The following is a 16,210-nucleotide window of genomic DNA, read 5'->3' as shown; positions in this document are numbered from 1 at the left end:
ATGCAAAATACATGTAAAACTTAGACTTTGGTCACTCTATTTTTATTATTGTTATTTTTATTCTTCTTATTATATTAACTCTACTTTTGATTGAAAATTTTTACAAATTTTATTAAAACGAAAACATGAAGAGGGGTTTTAATATAAAATTACTATAACTTGTAACTATAACATTTATTAAGAACTACAAGTCTTTCTATCCGTGAATCTCTTTAACAGAAAGAATATAAATGCCATTTGTGGATTTATTGTTACAATAAGCAAATACAGTACTTATGTTGTATGTATATATCCGTCGTGTGTCTTTCCATTCCAACAATAATTTACAGAAAAATATGGCATATTTTAGAGATGGTTTGAATTGCGATTAATTACGATTAATTAATTTTTAAGCTGTAATTAACTTGATTAAAAATTTTAATCGTTTGACAGCCCTAATATATATATATATATTTTTTTTTCTTCCAGACGAAAAATACTTGCCTGGCACGGCCAGACTATTCTCCCTGTATTTTTCAAACACTGAGAGAAAGGTCTGGGAACCATCCCATTAACGGCCTCTCGAGCAGATACAAAATCAATCGACAAATCAGATTCGTTTATTTGCGTGACGTGTTCTTCACGAGCAACGTCACTCTTGCGCGCCGAAAGTCGTCTCCACAACAACACGGATGGCGAACGGGATAGCCGAGAATATGTTCGAATCCACGGTAAAATCAGTTTTAAATTACCATAAACACATCGACACGAGTCCTTGACAACAGTCTGTCTCGCGCTAGCCATGTTGAATAAACTCCGCTCTCCTCGTATGTTTACTTCCGCGCGCAAGTCCCTCGTCGTTTTACTAACGTCACGTCTGCCATCTCGGTGCTCGGATGGATAAAAAGAGCAAGGGTGGTGCTGAAAAAATAAGAATTAAAAAGAGAAAAGCACTCGAAAAAAATCGGCAAAATGCGCAAAAGTAGCTATTTTTTTTCATGCAACGACCTCGTTGCCTCAAACTACAGAGGATTACAACGAAAGTGGTAAGGCCAGATGGTGAATAAATTGCAACTTGCACCGTGTGATACGACAATATGTAATTGTGGAAACTTTGGCTTCTTGTAGCACCTCACAAGGGATATGTAGCAGCAAGCATTAGCCATAATGAACACATCACAGGTGCAGAGCTGGAAGGTAGGATTGCCATGTTGTTCAGTGAGTGAAAATTAGAATATAATCAATTACGTGGCGTTTTTAAAGTGCCATAAAGCTGACTTGAATTGATCAGAATGCATTGATGATATGTTCAAAATTGACTATTTCTTTAATATGTGATTTAATGTCAGTGGCAGACACGGGGGGAAGTGGCGAGGATGGGATTGCTGCCATTGATGCTGTCAGTGTTGAAAAAACAGGTGAGGCGTTGTGACAGTGTGAACAAGCAAGCTTCAGTTCTAATATGGTCACAATTTTTGCCCAAATGATAATAGTGGTTCATTTATCAAAAGTTAGATTGCAATCAAACTACACATTTGAAAGTGATAGATAAATGTTAGATGGAATTGACCTGCATATTTTACATATGCATACACATTTATATTACATATTATACACATTTTATATACAGTACAAAGAATTACAGTCCACGGCTTTAGAGAACACTGAACTTAACACGTGTATGCATAATGACATTATTTTAAATGAGTGGGCCGGTCTGAGGCATGAAATTCCAGGGCCAAAAATGAGTCCCACTCCGGCCCTGGTTAGTACCTAAGTGAGGTGGGAGACAATATATACCTGCAGGTGTATAACTAAAGCCGCTACCTCTGTGCTCTGCGCCAACCTAAAAGATAAAAGAGATCATTAATAAACAAGTGGCAGAAAGCAAACTTCATGAACATAACCAAAGTCAAACCATAACAGGCTTCAACACACCCAAATGGAGCACTGCCACCGCCTCCCCTGAACAAACCAAACAATTCAATATATATTCAATATATATATATAGCAGAAGGAAGAACACATGATTGGATGATTAACTGATTATGAAGTGGTTCCAGCTGTGGAGGCCCTCTGTGATCACAAAGGTGGAAACTACTGCAAAGGAAAAATACAGGTGAAAACACATTAACCAATACAAAGCAAAAGGGAAACAAACATACCTGAACAAAAGCATAAATTACTCCCCATCTGTAACAGATATGGACGTAAAAGTTTCGATTCTTAGTTAAAAGCAAAAAAACCGTGCAGTTAGCATTTATTTTACGTAAATATGTTGAAGTATGATGGTAGTCTGTCAGTCAATATGGCGGCTGCCATATGTAAACAGAGCTTTTCCGGTAAAAAAATCATGAGAATTAATGGTTAAATCCCCAAATTGTTTATAGATATGGACGTAAAACGGCCTTGATTCTTGGTTAAAAGCAAAGAGAAAAAAAAAGGGCAGTTAGCATTTATTTTACGTAAATATGTCGAAATACAATGCTAGTCTGTTAGTGAATGTACCTAGCGGCCGCCTTATGTACACAGAGCTTTAACGGTGAAATTCTTGTGAATAAATGCTTAAATCCCCAAATTCTTTATAGATGTTGATGTAAAACGGTCGTAATTCTTGGTTGAAAGCAAAAAAAAAAGTACACTAAGCATTTATTTTATGTAAGGATATCGATGTACAATGCTAGTCTGTTAGTGAATGTACCTAGCGACCGCCTTATGTACACAGAGCTTTACCTGGGAAAATTCTTTTGAATAAATGCTTAAATCTCCGCATTCTTTATGGATATGGAAGTAAAACAGTTTCGATTCTTGGTTAAAAGCAAAAAAAAGTGCATTTAGCATTTATTTTACGTAAATATGTCGAAGTACGTTGGTAGTCTGTTACTGAATTTGGCAGCCGCCATATGTAAACAGAGCTTTTCCGGTAAAAATTCTTGTGAATAAATGCCTAAATCCCCGTATTCTTTATAGATATGGACGTAAAACGGTCTCGATTCTTGGTTATAAGCAAAAACATCCGTGCAGTTAGCATTTATTTTACGTAAATATGTCGAAGTACAATGCTAGTCTGTTAGTGAATGTATCTAGCGGCCGCCTTATGCAAACAGAGCTTTTCCGGTGAAAATTGTTGTGAACAAATGCTTAAATCCACAAATTCTCTATAGATATGGACGTAAAACAGTCTTGATTCTTGGTTAAAAGCAAAAAGACTGCAGTTAGCATTTATTTAATGTAAATATTATGAACTATGATTCCAATGCAGTAGTGGCTAATTTCTCCCACTGATTTTTTCACAACGTTTCAAAATGCATGCATGGTACGAAAAATATAATAATTACTTTGAAACCTGGAACAAATCACTCATGAGACAATCCTTCCTGTTTGTATGCAATACAGCTTATGTACTTTTTCAACAGAAATCCAGTGTTAGATCGAGCGTGCGTGTTTGTGAATAGCTCCTCAAGATGTGGGCTGCCCCCTACTTGAACTCGAGGCGCAGTGCATGACCGATCTGACCCGTCAACACCATTATGAAGTCTATGCAATATTAAAAAGCCTGCTTGGTGACATTAGGGTGTTCAAATACTGATTTTCTTTCTGTGTGGTATAAACGATTCAATTCTCTACCAATCACAGCATCCCCTGTCAATCCCTTCAAAAGTGGTGTTGTGGAAAAGTACGTCCTGAAATAATCATTTGCTTGTTTTCAGCCCCTCCCAGTCAAAATGGATTTGATGCTTAATGCTGGCAATGAGTTTCCAATTAATCTGAACCCCCACTGAAGTTCAAATCCTAGTCGCACCCCCAATTATGACCCACGGTGGCTTTCGGGCTCTCCGCATGTTGCAACCAGCCGCATAGTGTTGTGATTACAGCAAGGAGACATGCGCTTCCCTCCCAAGATCTTCCCTGAGGCGAACACAGATCGCATCAAATACGGGCTCCAAAACATCCCTCTGCAAACAATGTCGCTAATTTGCTCCTGTCGCTCGCTTCCTGCCGACAGAACGTCACCTTCACGTCCGGAACGCCGTCGTGACATTAAGACATGCGCCTTGTCAGGATTCTTTGCACTCAGGTGTCGTCAAGGTCGACCTCCCGTGTGTTGACGACTCTTCCACCTATTTGCGAGCACGTCATTCACCCTGTGTGTGTATAGTCGTTGTTGAGCTCATCTGATTTTGACTTTTCCAAGAAACTGCCTTTCTGACAGGTGTCATCAAAGTATATGAGTAAATCTATCCGTGAGCTGCTTATTAAAGAAAACAGCGGGCCGTCGCCATGGTGATAGCGGCGCTCTGCTGACAGGCCCGTGTCAGACTTGTGTTTCCAGCACCCACCCCTGTGTGAAGAGAGCGCCGCGCGGCTACAAACGCGCTGGCGTTTATTTTCGTCGAAACCACTGAAGCTTGCTTAGACAAGGTCCATAACTTCGATCTTTGAAGAACGGGCGGGGAAATTTTCAACCCCACCGCAGCATTTAATTTGACACGCTGTGTAACAGTTTTTGCAGTGTCACATTTCTGCCAGTAATAAGCACCTTAATCACGGAAGAGTATTTGTCAAGCTCTGATTTATTAGAATTTTTGGTTTCTGCTTTAATGGCAAGTCATCATACTTCAACGCTAACAGACAAACTGACATTTGCAAAGCAAAAGTCCGCTAGCTTAAATGCTATATAATGCTAATGATTATCAGATAGTTTTTGGTGCTCACCAGATAGCTTAAATTTATTTTATTTCTGTCGATGTCCCTTTAGGGTCTCTGTAGTCCAAAAATAAATCAACGAATAAAGGTTTCCAACAATTTCAAGCACATATTGTATAGACCCTACCCACGTGACGTCACAATTCCGCTCTCCTGAATGGCACCGCCCAATTGTCCGTCAAAACATAGTGTTAACCTGTTACGGCTACGTACATTCCTCCTATTTACGGCGTGTTTTTCTGCTCCTTAACATTAATAATCAAAATGGTGAAGGCGTGTGTGGCTGTTGGTTGCACTAACAGAGAAGATGGAAGGAGAGACTTGAAGTTTTACCGTATTCCGAGGGATCCAAAGAGGAGAGCGAAATGGACGGCTGCAATTCGACGTGAAAACTGGGCACCAAAAAATCACCACAGACTATGTAGTAGTCATTTTATATCCGGTAAGATGCATGTAAGATATACTTAGAAGGTTTTGGGCTGACAAATAACCACAATTAAGATCATTGCTAGGCTAATCGCCGACAACATACACGTATGTATGTAGTGAGAGTGCTATCGCTAAACCATATAAACATTAAAAGCCTTAACTCCATTGACAAACGACATGAAATACATTAGACTTGACAGTGGATGTTAGCAATAACAAAAGATTTTGAATTGAAAATTTCGTAACTCACCTTTCCAAGCACAAGATAGATTCCTGCCGAATTTTCGTGGACGAGGACCTGTTTCACCCAACCAGCAACGAAGTATTTATAAGCCTCCAAGCTCTTGAAGTTTTTCAAATTTTCGTGAGAATAGGCTGATTTTGTGTGGACAAGATCATTGTAAATATCAGCATAGCAGATGTCAGGCAGACAGGGCGAAGACAGTGGGTCGAAAAACATCGATTTGGGCATCAAATATGGATCTGGCGACTGTATAGAACGAAGCTTTTCCACATAACGCCTTTTATGCAACACATCCAGTGAGTTTACGGCATCAGAAAGCACCGGGTCTTCCATGAAATGCATTTTAAATTCCTCGATCAATTGAAACCAATGCTAATACAGAGACAAAATGACGGACAAGTGGGCGGAACCATACAGCGAGCACGTGGTTTTGTGACGTCGGTGGGTAGGGTCTAAAGATAATGTCAACTTTGTGACGATGTTACACACTCAGCAGGAAAACAGTATCGTATTTTTCGGACTATAAGTTGCAGTTTTTTTCTTTTTTTTTTTTTTTTTAAAACCTGTCCTGTTCAGCTGTTTGACACAGAGAATGGAAGTCTAAGTGCCCGGATTCTGGACAGTTTTAATGTTTCACATGGAGAGTCTGACATGCTCCCATTGTGATCCTTCAAAATAACTTTTTATTATGACAAAGCAGCGAACAGGAAGGGATTATGGGGGGACAGAAGAAAAGAAACACAAAAGAAAGAAAAGAAACACATACACAAACAACAACAAGAAATACATTGAACATCTAAACTAGTTACTAATATGCTGGTGCTATCGTCAGCGAGATGTATTTCCGGTTTACACCATGTGGGGGCCAATTGGCCAGTGAAAGAGGAGAATGGGGGTGGGGGTGTCTATAAGACTATAAGCTAAGTGATTGAAAGGGGTAGAGTGTACACAAATCAGTTCTGTGATCTAGAACCCAGTAATCGTGTGAATCTCTTATGAGTGTAAGCCCGTTGGCGACCAACCCTACGCCGCCGCATCGCCAATCCCGGCACCGGAACCCCCAACCCGAGCATGCCCTACCACATCCAGCAGCACGCAAGCCCCACCGGGCGCGCGACAGCCACGCATACGGCCGGAGAAACCGCGCGGGCGCCAACCCAGGGCCACGGCCCCCACCCAGCCAGCCCGGGGAGGGAGGGAGGGTGGGCGGGGGGGCGTGGGGGCCATGCGCAGCCCATCCCTCCTCCCGCCGCCCAGCAAAGGAGCCACCGTCCCCCCCCCGGGACCCAGGGTGGTTCCCCGGGCCACCCGCGCGCCCATCAACCGGCCTTCAGGGATGGCAGGAGGGGACGCATCACGAACCCCACGCCTACACCCACCCCCGCCCGCCCACCGGGGCCACGAGCCACAGCCACAGCCCCCCAACCGGCACGGCACGCCACGGGACCCCCAGCGGCCCACCAAGCCCCAGGCAAGGCAGGGTCCCCCGCCGGTGCAGGCGACACCCCGCTGATACACCGGCGCCCAGCCAGCGACCCGCGACGGAGCGCAGGGCGGATGCCCAGCCAGAGAACAGAGGGGAAGGCGGAGGCAGGAGAACGCCCAGGAACTGCCACGGGGCGATGCAAGATCGGAGACCCGACCCCCCAACCCACTCCCGCAGCCGAGGCAGAGGGGAGGCCACACCCCGGGAGCCACGCCATATAGAAAAATGCAGTTTGCAGTTTTTTTCATAGTTTGGCTGGGGGTGCGACTTATACTAATATGTGTGAATTTATTAACACATTGTTATATTTGACATGTTATTTTGGTGTTTTGGAGTGACACTGATGGTTTGGTTAACTTGTTAGCATGTTCTTTATGCTATAGTTATCTGAATAACTCTTAATAGCCATGTTACATTAACATACCGGCCACGTTCTCATTTTGTTGTTCATGCATCATGTAACGTTATCATACTGTACACTTATTCAGCATGTTGTTCTCTACTGTATTTTTATTTTAAATTGCCTTTCAAGATGACATATCTGTTCTATGTGTTAGATTTTATCAAGGAACTTTCCCCCCAAAATGCGACTTATACTCCAGTGCGACTTTTTTTTTTTCCCTCTTTATTGCGCATTTTTGGGCTGGTGCAACTTATACTCGGGTGCAACTTATAGTCCGAAAAATACAGTACATATTTTTCAATTAATTACACCCATCTGAACGCCACAAACTGTATGTACAAAAAAGTCCCAGAGTTTAAGAGGATGCTCACCACGCTAAAATTTATACTAATGCTAATGCGAATGCTTTGCTAACTGTGCCAGTTATAGTTAGCGTCTGACGATCACTCAGCACAGACCTTTAAAAGCTGATGCAATATTGCATAATTCTCTCTTGCCAAGCTAAGAAAACAAATCTTACCATGTGTTTCAAAACAAGCAAGCCTGGAGTGCAGCCTAGCTTGAAGCACATCCTAAACACTGAGGAGGGGGCGTAAATAGCACATGGCACACGACCCAAACACTGCTACTTTGCAGGCTGCTATACTACACTTAGTGAGGAAAAGAATTTGAACACCCTGTGACTTTGGAAGTTCTCCCACATGGAAATGACGGGTGGGTTTGAAATTTTCATGGTAGGTGCTTGTCCACTGTGAGAGATACCATAATTTTCCGAATATAACGCGCACTTTTTTCCCCCCAAAATCAACTTGTAAAATCATGGTGCGCATTATAAACGGGAACAGGGATGGAGACAAAAATAGAAATATATTATATATATGTATATATATATATATAAAGACCGATTTTTTTTTTTTATTGACACGGCCATGTTGTGTTGAAGAAACGTATGCGGCGATCCGTTGCCGACCATTATGGTACGTGACGTCACCATTTTGTTTCGGTCGTGGCGAGCTAGGGAAGGAGTCTGAGGCGGAGTATCAAACAACGGAGCTAATCCGCGTTGCTTTATTGACATTTTGGCTGGAACAAAATACGGTGGCAATGTCTGTCTCACATGCAACCCACGGAATATAACTATCTTTCCAGCTGTTCCCTCAACAAAATACCTCCCCCCGGGAACTATACAACGTGCCAACATAAGTTCCGCCGGGGAATTCTGTTAGAATTCGCTACACGGTAATTGGTCTGATTGGTCGAATGATTTCATCTGTTAAATTCTGCTTTTTTCACTCTTCATAAAGCACAGAATTTAGTTTCTTGAAGTCATTTGAGTCAACGTTTATTGCAGCTCCGCAACTCGGACCGTAACAAACGTAACAGACTTTCAGTGTCCGTCAACTATATCTGTCCCTCGGGAAACTCAAATCCAAATAACAATAGTTCCTATACAGTCTAGTCAACAGCGATGCGCTCTTCTGATTTCCGGCCTAAATCACCACTTTTATTTTACTGTATCAATCCATGGAAGAAACATTTATTCATGATGAGGTAACGAGCAAGTTATACAGCATCCTTTAAAAAAAAAAAAAAAGTCACATCTGTTTTTTCTCCTGGATTCTGGTAAGTTGAAGTTGTCAGATCATATTATTAACGTACATATCGTCAGTTTACGATAATGTTTTAAACTACCAATGTGCTATGCTTGTGCTGTGTTTCACCAGTCAGTAAAATGACATTTCTGTATCTGTACACGAGCTCTGTTTTCTTATTTATTTGTGCTAAAATTAGGGTGCGCGTTATACACGGGTGCATTAATTTCCCCTAGATTTTACAAGTCAATTGGGATGCGCATTATACATGGGTGCGCCTTATATTCAGGAAATTACGGTAATTTAAAAATAAGAATCCACAAATCACAGTGTATGATTTCCCCCCCACAATTTATTTGTGTTATACTGCTGCAAATAAGTATTTGAACACCTGTCTATTAGACAGACCTGTTAGCCTCAATGACCTTTTAGCCCAGTGGTGTCCAAACTATTCCACATAGGGCCGCAGTGGGTGCTGGATTTCATTCCTACAAAACAAGACATCTTTTCACCAATCTGGTGTCTCAGAAGTATAATCAGTTGATTGCAGTCAGGTGTTGCTTGTTTTAGCACAAACTTAATTGGTTAAACTGTCTGCGCTCGATTGGTAGGAACAAAAACTAGGACCCACAGCGGCCCTTGCGGACAGGTTTGGACACCCATGTTTTAGCCTGTCACCTTTAAAATGTCCACCTCCACTCCACTTAGGCTAGGTTCATACCGCAGGTCTCAATGCACAAATCCTATTTTTTGTCATACATTTTTTTGGCATGCCCGTTCAGACTGCCTTTGTTCATTGAGCCCGTTCAAGTATCACGCATGCGCACTAATTCGCAGTCTGAGATGCGCTCAGCAAAGTGACATGCATACACAGAAGCATCAAAACAAATTACACATGCTAGCTGTCATTCCAGGGTGATCATATTTTGATTTCCAAAAAGAGGACACAAATAAGATATTAACAGTCCCTGTTTAGTCGTATATTCAAAGTTTATATGGACTAATAGAACACATACACATAAGCCTTGACGTGTGTGCGTGAAATGACATGGGTGCGTAAGTTTGCCCCGACTCGGCCATGTAAGCAAAGCACAGAATGAAAATCGAAAATTGTCAGGCTTATCCTTTTCTTCATTTTATTTTTTATGACTATGGTCAACCCCGCTTTGTGCCTATAGGCAGTTCAAGCTAGAAGCTAATGCACAGTTACATCGCTGCCGTCCTGCCTGCCGCTCTTACTATTTGCTGAAGTCATTGCTGCATGAATTCCGTTTTAGGAGACTTGACAGTTCAGAGCGCCAGCTACACTCCTCAAAAATTTGGCCCAGATCTGATTTGAACCACATACGAAAGTGACTCGGGTCGGATTTGAAAAGGTCCACTTCTATGTGACTTGACACGTTCAGACCGTCAAGTTAATGCCTCACTCGAGTTGGAAAAACATGAACAAATTGGATTAGTGCATTAAAGTGCCTGTGACACAAAAAAGCATGTTTATTTCATAATACACGCGGTATCTTATGCTCCTGAATGATATGGACCGCTTGGATGTGTGTAGAAGCGATCGCTATTATAATCCGGCAACGATCTCGACTTGAGAAAGAGGGCGCTGTGACGTTTACGGAGGAAGGAGTCCTCTTCACTATACAGCCGTACTGTTGTATGAGAAGGACTAATGATTCAGCTGATTTTGCGGATTAATACGTTTATTTTTCGCATCACGCCAGCCAAACGGCTGCAGAAAAATCTTGCTGTATGAGGGAGAGGCGTGTGTGCCTTTTTGGAGTTTCAAAAGGTTCGCATTCACCAGTGGATATTGGCCAAAACAAGCCCTACTACTGTGTCACAATGGGACTTAAGAGTAAGTGATTAAACATCGTGTTTTGTATTATGTCAAATACAGGGATCATTTTAATATGGAGGTGGCTTGCATTTTGTGGCTGATAAGCTCCTTGTCCCCTTGGCGGACAACTGGCGGCTTGTCGCACATCCCCCCGCCGGGCGAGCACTGTAGTCTGCTTTTGCACTCTGGGTGTGCCCGGTGTTCTGTCAAATTTTCCGACCGATCAGAAATTGGAACTTTGTGTTAAAAATAGCCGCGAATACAGCGATTTCAAAGTAAACACTACAAACTTTCCTTAAATAAAGGACTACTTACGTTTGATCATTGATAGGCAGGTAAAAAGCTCTCCTCATGCACATTAGCTGCACGTTAGCTGCACAACAACTTCAGCCGCCCTCCTCTGGGGAACGAGCTGTAAATTGCTCTCCGCCGGGCGGTTTGCCGATCAGCGAAGACAATCGACAACCCAGTCGTCATGTCAAATGATCCAGGCTAGTTATGTGTGATTTTCCGCTTCGAAGACTTTGAAAAATCACTCGGTTCGGGTTAGCGTGTCGGCTAGCTGTCACGCCTCTTTGTTTGTTTACATTCTCCGAAGCCAGGGAAGGGAAATGACATAAGCCCGATTTTGGTGTCATAAAATATCGTTCGGGAGGTGCGACAGTAAAGGTGAAGTCGACAGTTTTGACCATTATGGAGTCATTTTGCCGTGTCGTCCTGAATAAGTGCATTTTTATTATTTCATATTCCATTTAGCACAAGACTGTTATTTGTCATGACCATGCCATTTATTTAGCAATTGGGGAAAAATACTTGGATAAAAAGAATATCCTGTAAAAATATTGAATTAAAGAGACAAAAACAATGACATTTTGCAACTCTCTTCGTTGCGTTTTCCTCGTTGTGAATAGTTCCCCCTCAATGGGCTGCATACTAAATCAGATGAAATCGTGACTCCGCTGACGTCATCCACTTGTTGGGGACGTGAGAGCCCTATAATGGTAGGCGTGGCTAACCGGCAGAGTAAAAGACTACTTTCTGGTCATCTGTGCTTTGCTAAATTGTTGTATAGGGTCGAATCATCTCAAAATATGATTCTAATTCACATAATAATCCTATTTAAGACTTTTTTTTTTTCTCCTGTCGTATGAACGTAGCCTTTTTGACCTGTTTGAGGCGGTTAGCTATATTCCGCTTTTTTAAGCTAGCTTTGGTAAATGTCCTTCATAGCTTTCATGATAATCACCCAATTTGACATCCTCCTCCTCATCCCTGTACAAAACAATCCTAAATGTTTTGAAGGTTTTGTAAGAACCACAATCAACCCTAAATGATTTTTTGTGTGTGTGTCCCTAGCCCTCCAGACTGGAGTGTTCCGTCAAATTCCGCCTCTCGCGACTCAAATGTCCTTATTAGTGTCACGGTCTCGTAAAAAACAACTCCATGAGAAGAAGCAACGAGAGCAAATGAAAGGAAGCGTTTAGCAAAACTGACAGGTCACCTTTGACACGCATGCTTTAATGTGCATGTGTCTTCTGCCTTTTAAGGGGGAGGATGTCATAAATCATCCTTGGATCTGTCTCCCTAGCAAATGACGGATTAGAGGGCTGGAACAGCGGCGGGGGATGGAACGTGGAGGTCCGCCTCCTACGCTTTTAGGACTTGCGTGCGTCCGAACTAGCTCGAGTAGCGTCAGTGGCCAAAAATCTGTCGCGTTGCAGTCATTTCCCGGAGTTGGCGACTGGTCCGACAAGTCTCGATAATTCCTGCTTCACAAGATATTTAAAGTTGCTTTCCAATGAAGAGGTCTTATTGATGATACATAGACTCATTCACTGCCGTTGACAGCCAGTGGCGAAATGTAACAATGCAAAAGTACTTTGTTGCTGTACTTAAGTACATCTTTTGTGACTAATGAAGTTATGAAGTGTTACTTTTTTCTTTCATTCCACTACTTTTCAAACTGTCGCCTGTGTTACATTTTAATTTTGTAATTAAAAAAAATTTTTTTTTAATTGGTGAATTGGTAGTTTCGTTTTCATGTCTCCGGCGCAATCGATAAGCCCCATGGAACCATACCGTCAATGAGCTCAAGAGTACAAGCAAGATTAGGCAGGTGAACCAGATATTGACCAATAAAAACCAACAGTGAGAGCAGTGCGCCTTCAGATGGGTGTTGCACTCTTGTACAGTAGGTGGGAGTATGCCCCTGATAGTTGCTTGCAATCCACCATTAAATACGTTTTTTTTAAAAATAATAATTAAAAAAAAAAAACTTAGATACCAGTATCGGCGGGGGGGGCGATTCGGCACGAAATGGTGGTATCGGTATCGGCGACCATCAAAAAACAGGGCGCCGATACCATTTACCGGTCCAGTATTATAACACTTGACCACAGCTACAGTATTTTTTTCCTCCTCACTACAATCTTGTCTCTTGTGTTGTGTGATGACACGTGATCACTTGCCAAGATCACATGCCAAACAGCTATCCCTATTGGGCAGCTCTAGACTAATGAGAGCGGGCCAGTATCCGCTCTTAACTAATGCTGGGCAGCTTTTTTATATGGAGGAAAAACAAACCAGGAGAAATGGCGGCGTTCTGGAAATATTTCAGCACACAAATCCCTTCGATTCCAATCAATGGCTGCATGCAAGATTTGCGGCCTGTAAGTTTCGAGAAGTGGAATTAAATCGGCCTGTTTAAATACGTCAAACCTGATAAAACATTTGAGGACGAAACATGTGAACGGACACAAAGAGTTTGAGGCTGCAACAGCAGGACTGCTGTCCAGAGAAAAGGGGCTGGACCGGAGCAACAATCCCTGGTCAGTTCACAGTCTACCTTACTTTTCTTGTCTTTTACTGAAAGAATCCAAATCAAAAGTGCTGTAGAAGTAAGCTAAGCTAAGTGGCTAAGTGTGTGTTGCTGCTGGTGCACAGAGAGGGAGCGAAAAGTAGTACAACGTAGAGCAAAAATTGTACATGCAGGTTATATTGTTACAGTGGGGCAAATAAGTATTTAGTCAACCACTAATTGTGCAAGTTCTCCCACTTGAAAATATTAGAGAGGCCTGTAATTGTCCACATGGTTAAACCTCAACCATGAGAGACAGAATGTGGGAAAAAAACAGAAAATATCATTGTTTGATTTTGAAATAATTTATTTGCAAATCATGGTGGAAAATAAGTATTTGGTCAATACCGAAGTTCATCTCAATACTTTGTTATGTACCCTTTGCTGGCAATAACGGAGGCCAAACATTTTCTGTAACTCTTCACAAGCTTTTCACACACATTCCTCCATGCAGATCTCCTCTAGAGCAGTGATGTTTTGGGGCTGTCATTGGGTAACATGGACTTTCAACTCCCTCCGCAGATTTTCTATGGGGTTGAGACCTGGAGACTGGCTTGGCCACTCCAGGACCTTGAAATGCTTCTTAAGAAGCCACTCCTTTGTTGCCCTGGCAGTGTGTTTGGGATCATTGTCATGCTGAAAGACCCAGCCACGTCTCACCTTCAATGCCCTTGCTGATGGAAGGAGATTTTCACTCAAAATCTCTCGACACATGGCCCCATTCATTCTTTCCTTTACACAGATCAGTCATCCTTGTCCCTTTGCAGAAAAACAGCCCCAAAGCATGATGTTTCCACCCCCATGTTTCACAGTGGGTATGGTGCAATTCAGTATTCTTTTTCCTCCAAACAAGAGAACCTGTTTTTCTACCAAAAAGTTCTATTTTGGTTTCAACTGACCAACACATTCTCCCAGTCCTCTTCTGGATCATCCAAATGCTCTGTAGCGAACCGCAGACGGGCCTGGACGTGTACTTTCTCCAGCAGGGGGACACGTCTGGCAGTGCAGGATTTGAGTCCCTGGCGGCGCGTTGTGTTACTGATAGTAGCCTTTGTTACTGTGGTCCCAGCTCTCTGTAGGTCATTCACTAGGTCCCCCCGTGTGGTTCTGGGATTTTTGCACCCCGTTCTTGTTATCATTTTGATGCCACGGCGTGAGGAGGGAGTTGAAAGTCCGTGTTGCCCAATGACAGCCCCAAAACTCAAAGCTCTAGAGGAGATCTGCATGGAGGAATGGGCCAAAATACCAGCAACAGTGTGTGAAAAGCTTGTGAAGAGTTACAGAAAACGTTTGGCCTCTGTTATTGCCAACAAAGGGTACATAACAAAGTATTGAGATGAACTTTTGGTATAGATCAAATACTTATTTTCCACCATGGTTTGCAAATAAATTCTTTAAAAATCAAACAATGTGATTTTCAGGTTTTTTTTATTCCCACATTCTGTCTCTCATGGTTGACGTTTACTCATGTTGACAATTACAGGCCTCTCTAATATTTTCAAATGGGAGAACTTGCACAATTAGTGGTTGACTAAATACTTATTTGCCCCACTGTATATCATCCCTACAAATGTTGAGACCAAACCTACGCCCTTGCCCTGTACCGAGGTAGAATGGTATGAAAAAGCGTCAGAACCTTTTGGAATTTCTCATATTTCTGCATAAAATCCCCATCAAATGTGATCTGATCTTTGTCAAAATCACACAGATGAAAATACAGTGTCTGCTTTAACTCAGGACCCCCCCCCCCCCCCCCCGCGCCAATTTTTAAAAGATAAGTTTTCATATTTTAATGAGGATAGCATGCAAACAATGACAGAAGGGGGAAAATAAGCAAGTGAACCCTCTGCCTAATGAGACTTAAAGAGCGATTGAAACCAAATTTTACCAGATATTTTATGTCAGGTGTGTGCCCAATCACTGATGAGTGGTTTAAAGCTGCCCTGCCGTCTATAAAACGCACACCAATTAAGAATTGTCTTGAGGAGAAGCATTGTCTGATGTTCATCATGGCTCGGTCAAAAGAGCTGTCTGAAGACCTGCGATCAAGGATTGTTGATTTGTATAAAGCTGGGAAAGGATACAAAACTATCTGTAAAAGTCTGGATGTTAATCAATAGACATTTAGAGAAGTTGTCTACAAATGGAGAGAGTTTGGCACTGTTGATTCTCTCCCAAGGAGTGGCCGTCCACCACTGGAAAAAAAAAAAAACACCCTAGAGTGTCTGCGAAAGACTTACAGAAATTACAGGCACAGCCCAATATCTCTGCGCACATATTAACTAAATGTAAAACAATGGCCAAGAATGGTGAGGACTCCACAGAGGAAGCCACTGTTGTCTAATAAAAAACATTGTTGCTCGTTTAATGTTCGCAAAAAGGCACTTGGACACTCCACAGAAGTTTTGACAAAATATTTTGTGGACTAAGGAAACCAAAGTTGAATTGTTTGGGAGTAACACACAATGTCATGTGTGGAGGAAAAATGGAACAGCTCACCAACATCAACACCTCATCCCCACCGTGAAGCATGGTGGAGGGAGCATCATGATTTGGGGCTGTTTTGCAGCCTCAGGGCCTGGACTACTTGCAATCATTAATAGAAGAATGAATTCAAACGTTTTGCAGGAAAACATGAAGCCGTCTTTCAGACAGTTGAAGCTAAAAAGA

General features: G+C 42.2%; 2 long non-coding RNA genes across 4 annotated transcripts in view; both read left to right on the top strand.

The window, feature by feature from the left end:
• The window catches only part of LOC130904668 (uncharacterized), a 161,281-nt gene that overhangs the window by 81,773 nt on the left and 63,298 nt on the right, over window positions 1–16,210 (top strand). The window lies entirely within an intron of this gene.
• LOC130904669 (uncharacterized) lies at window positions 657–3,919 on the top strand. The gene is made up of 4 exons (XR_009060887.1): window positions 657–1,025; window positions 1,108–1,176; window positions 1,329–1,397; window positions 3,396–3,919. It is a non-coding gene; the product is annotated as an uncharacterized LOC130904669 (long non-coding RNA).

Source organism: Corythoichthys intestinalis, chromosome 16, assembly GCF_030265065.1.
Source record: "Corythoichthys intestinalis isolate RoL2023-P3 chromosome 16, ASM3026506v1, whole genome shotgun sequence".
Lineage (NCBI taxonomy): Eukaryota > Metazoa > Chordata > Actinopteri > Syngnathiformes > Syngnathidae > Corythoichthys > Corythoichthys intestinalis.
Note: the sequence above shows the minus strand (reverse complement) of the source record. Positions and strands in the feature narration are given on the sequence as shown.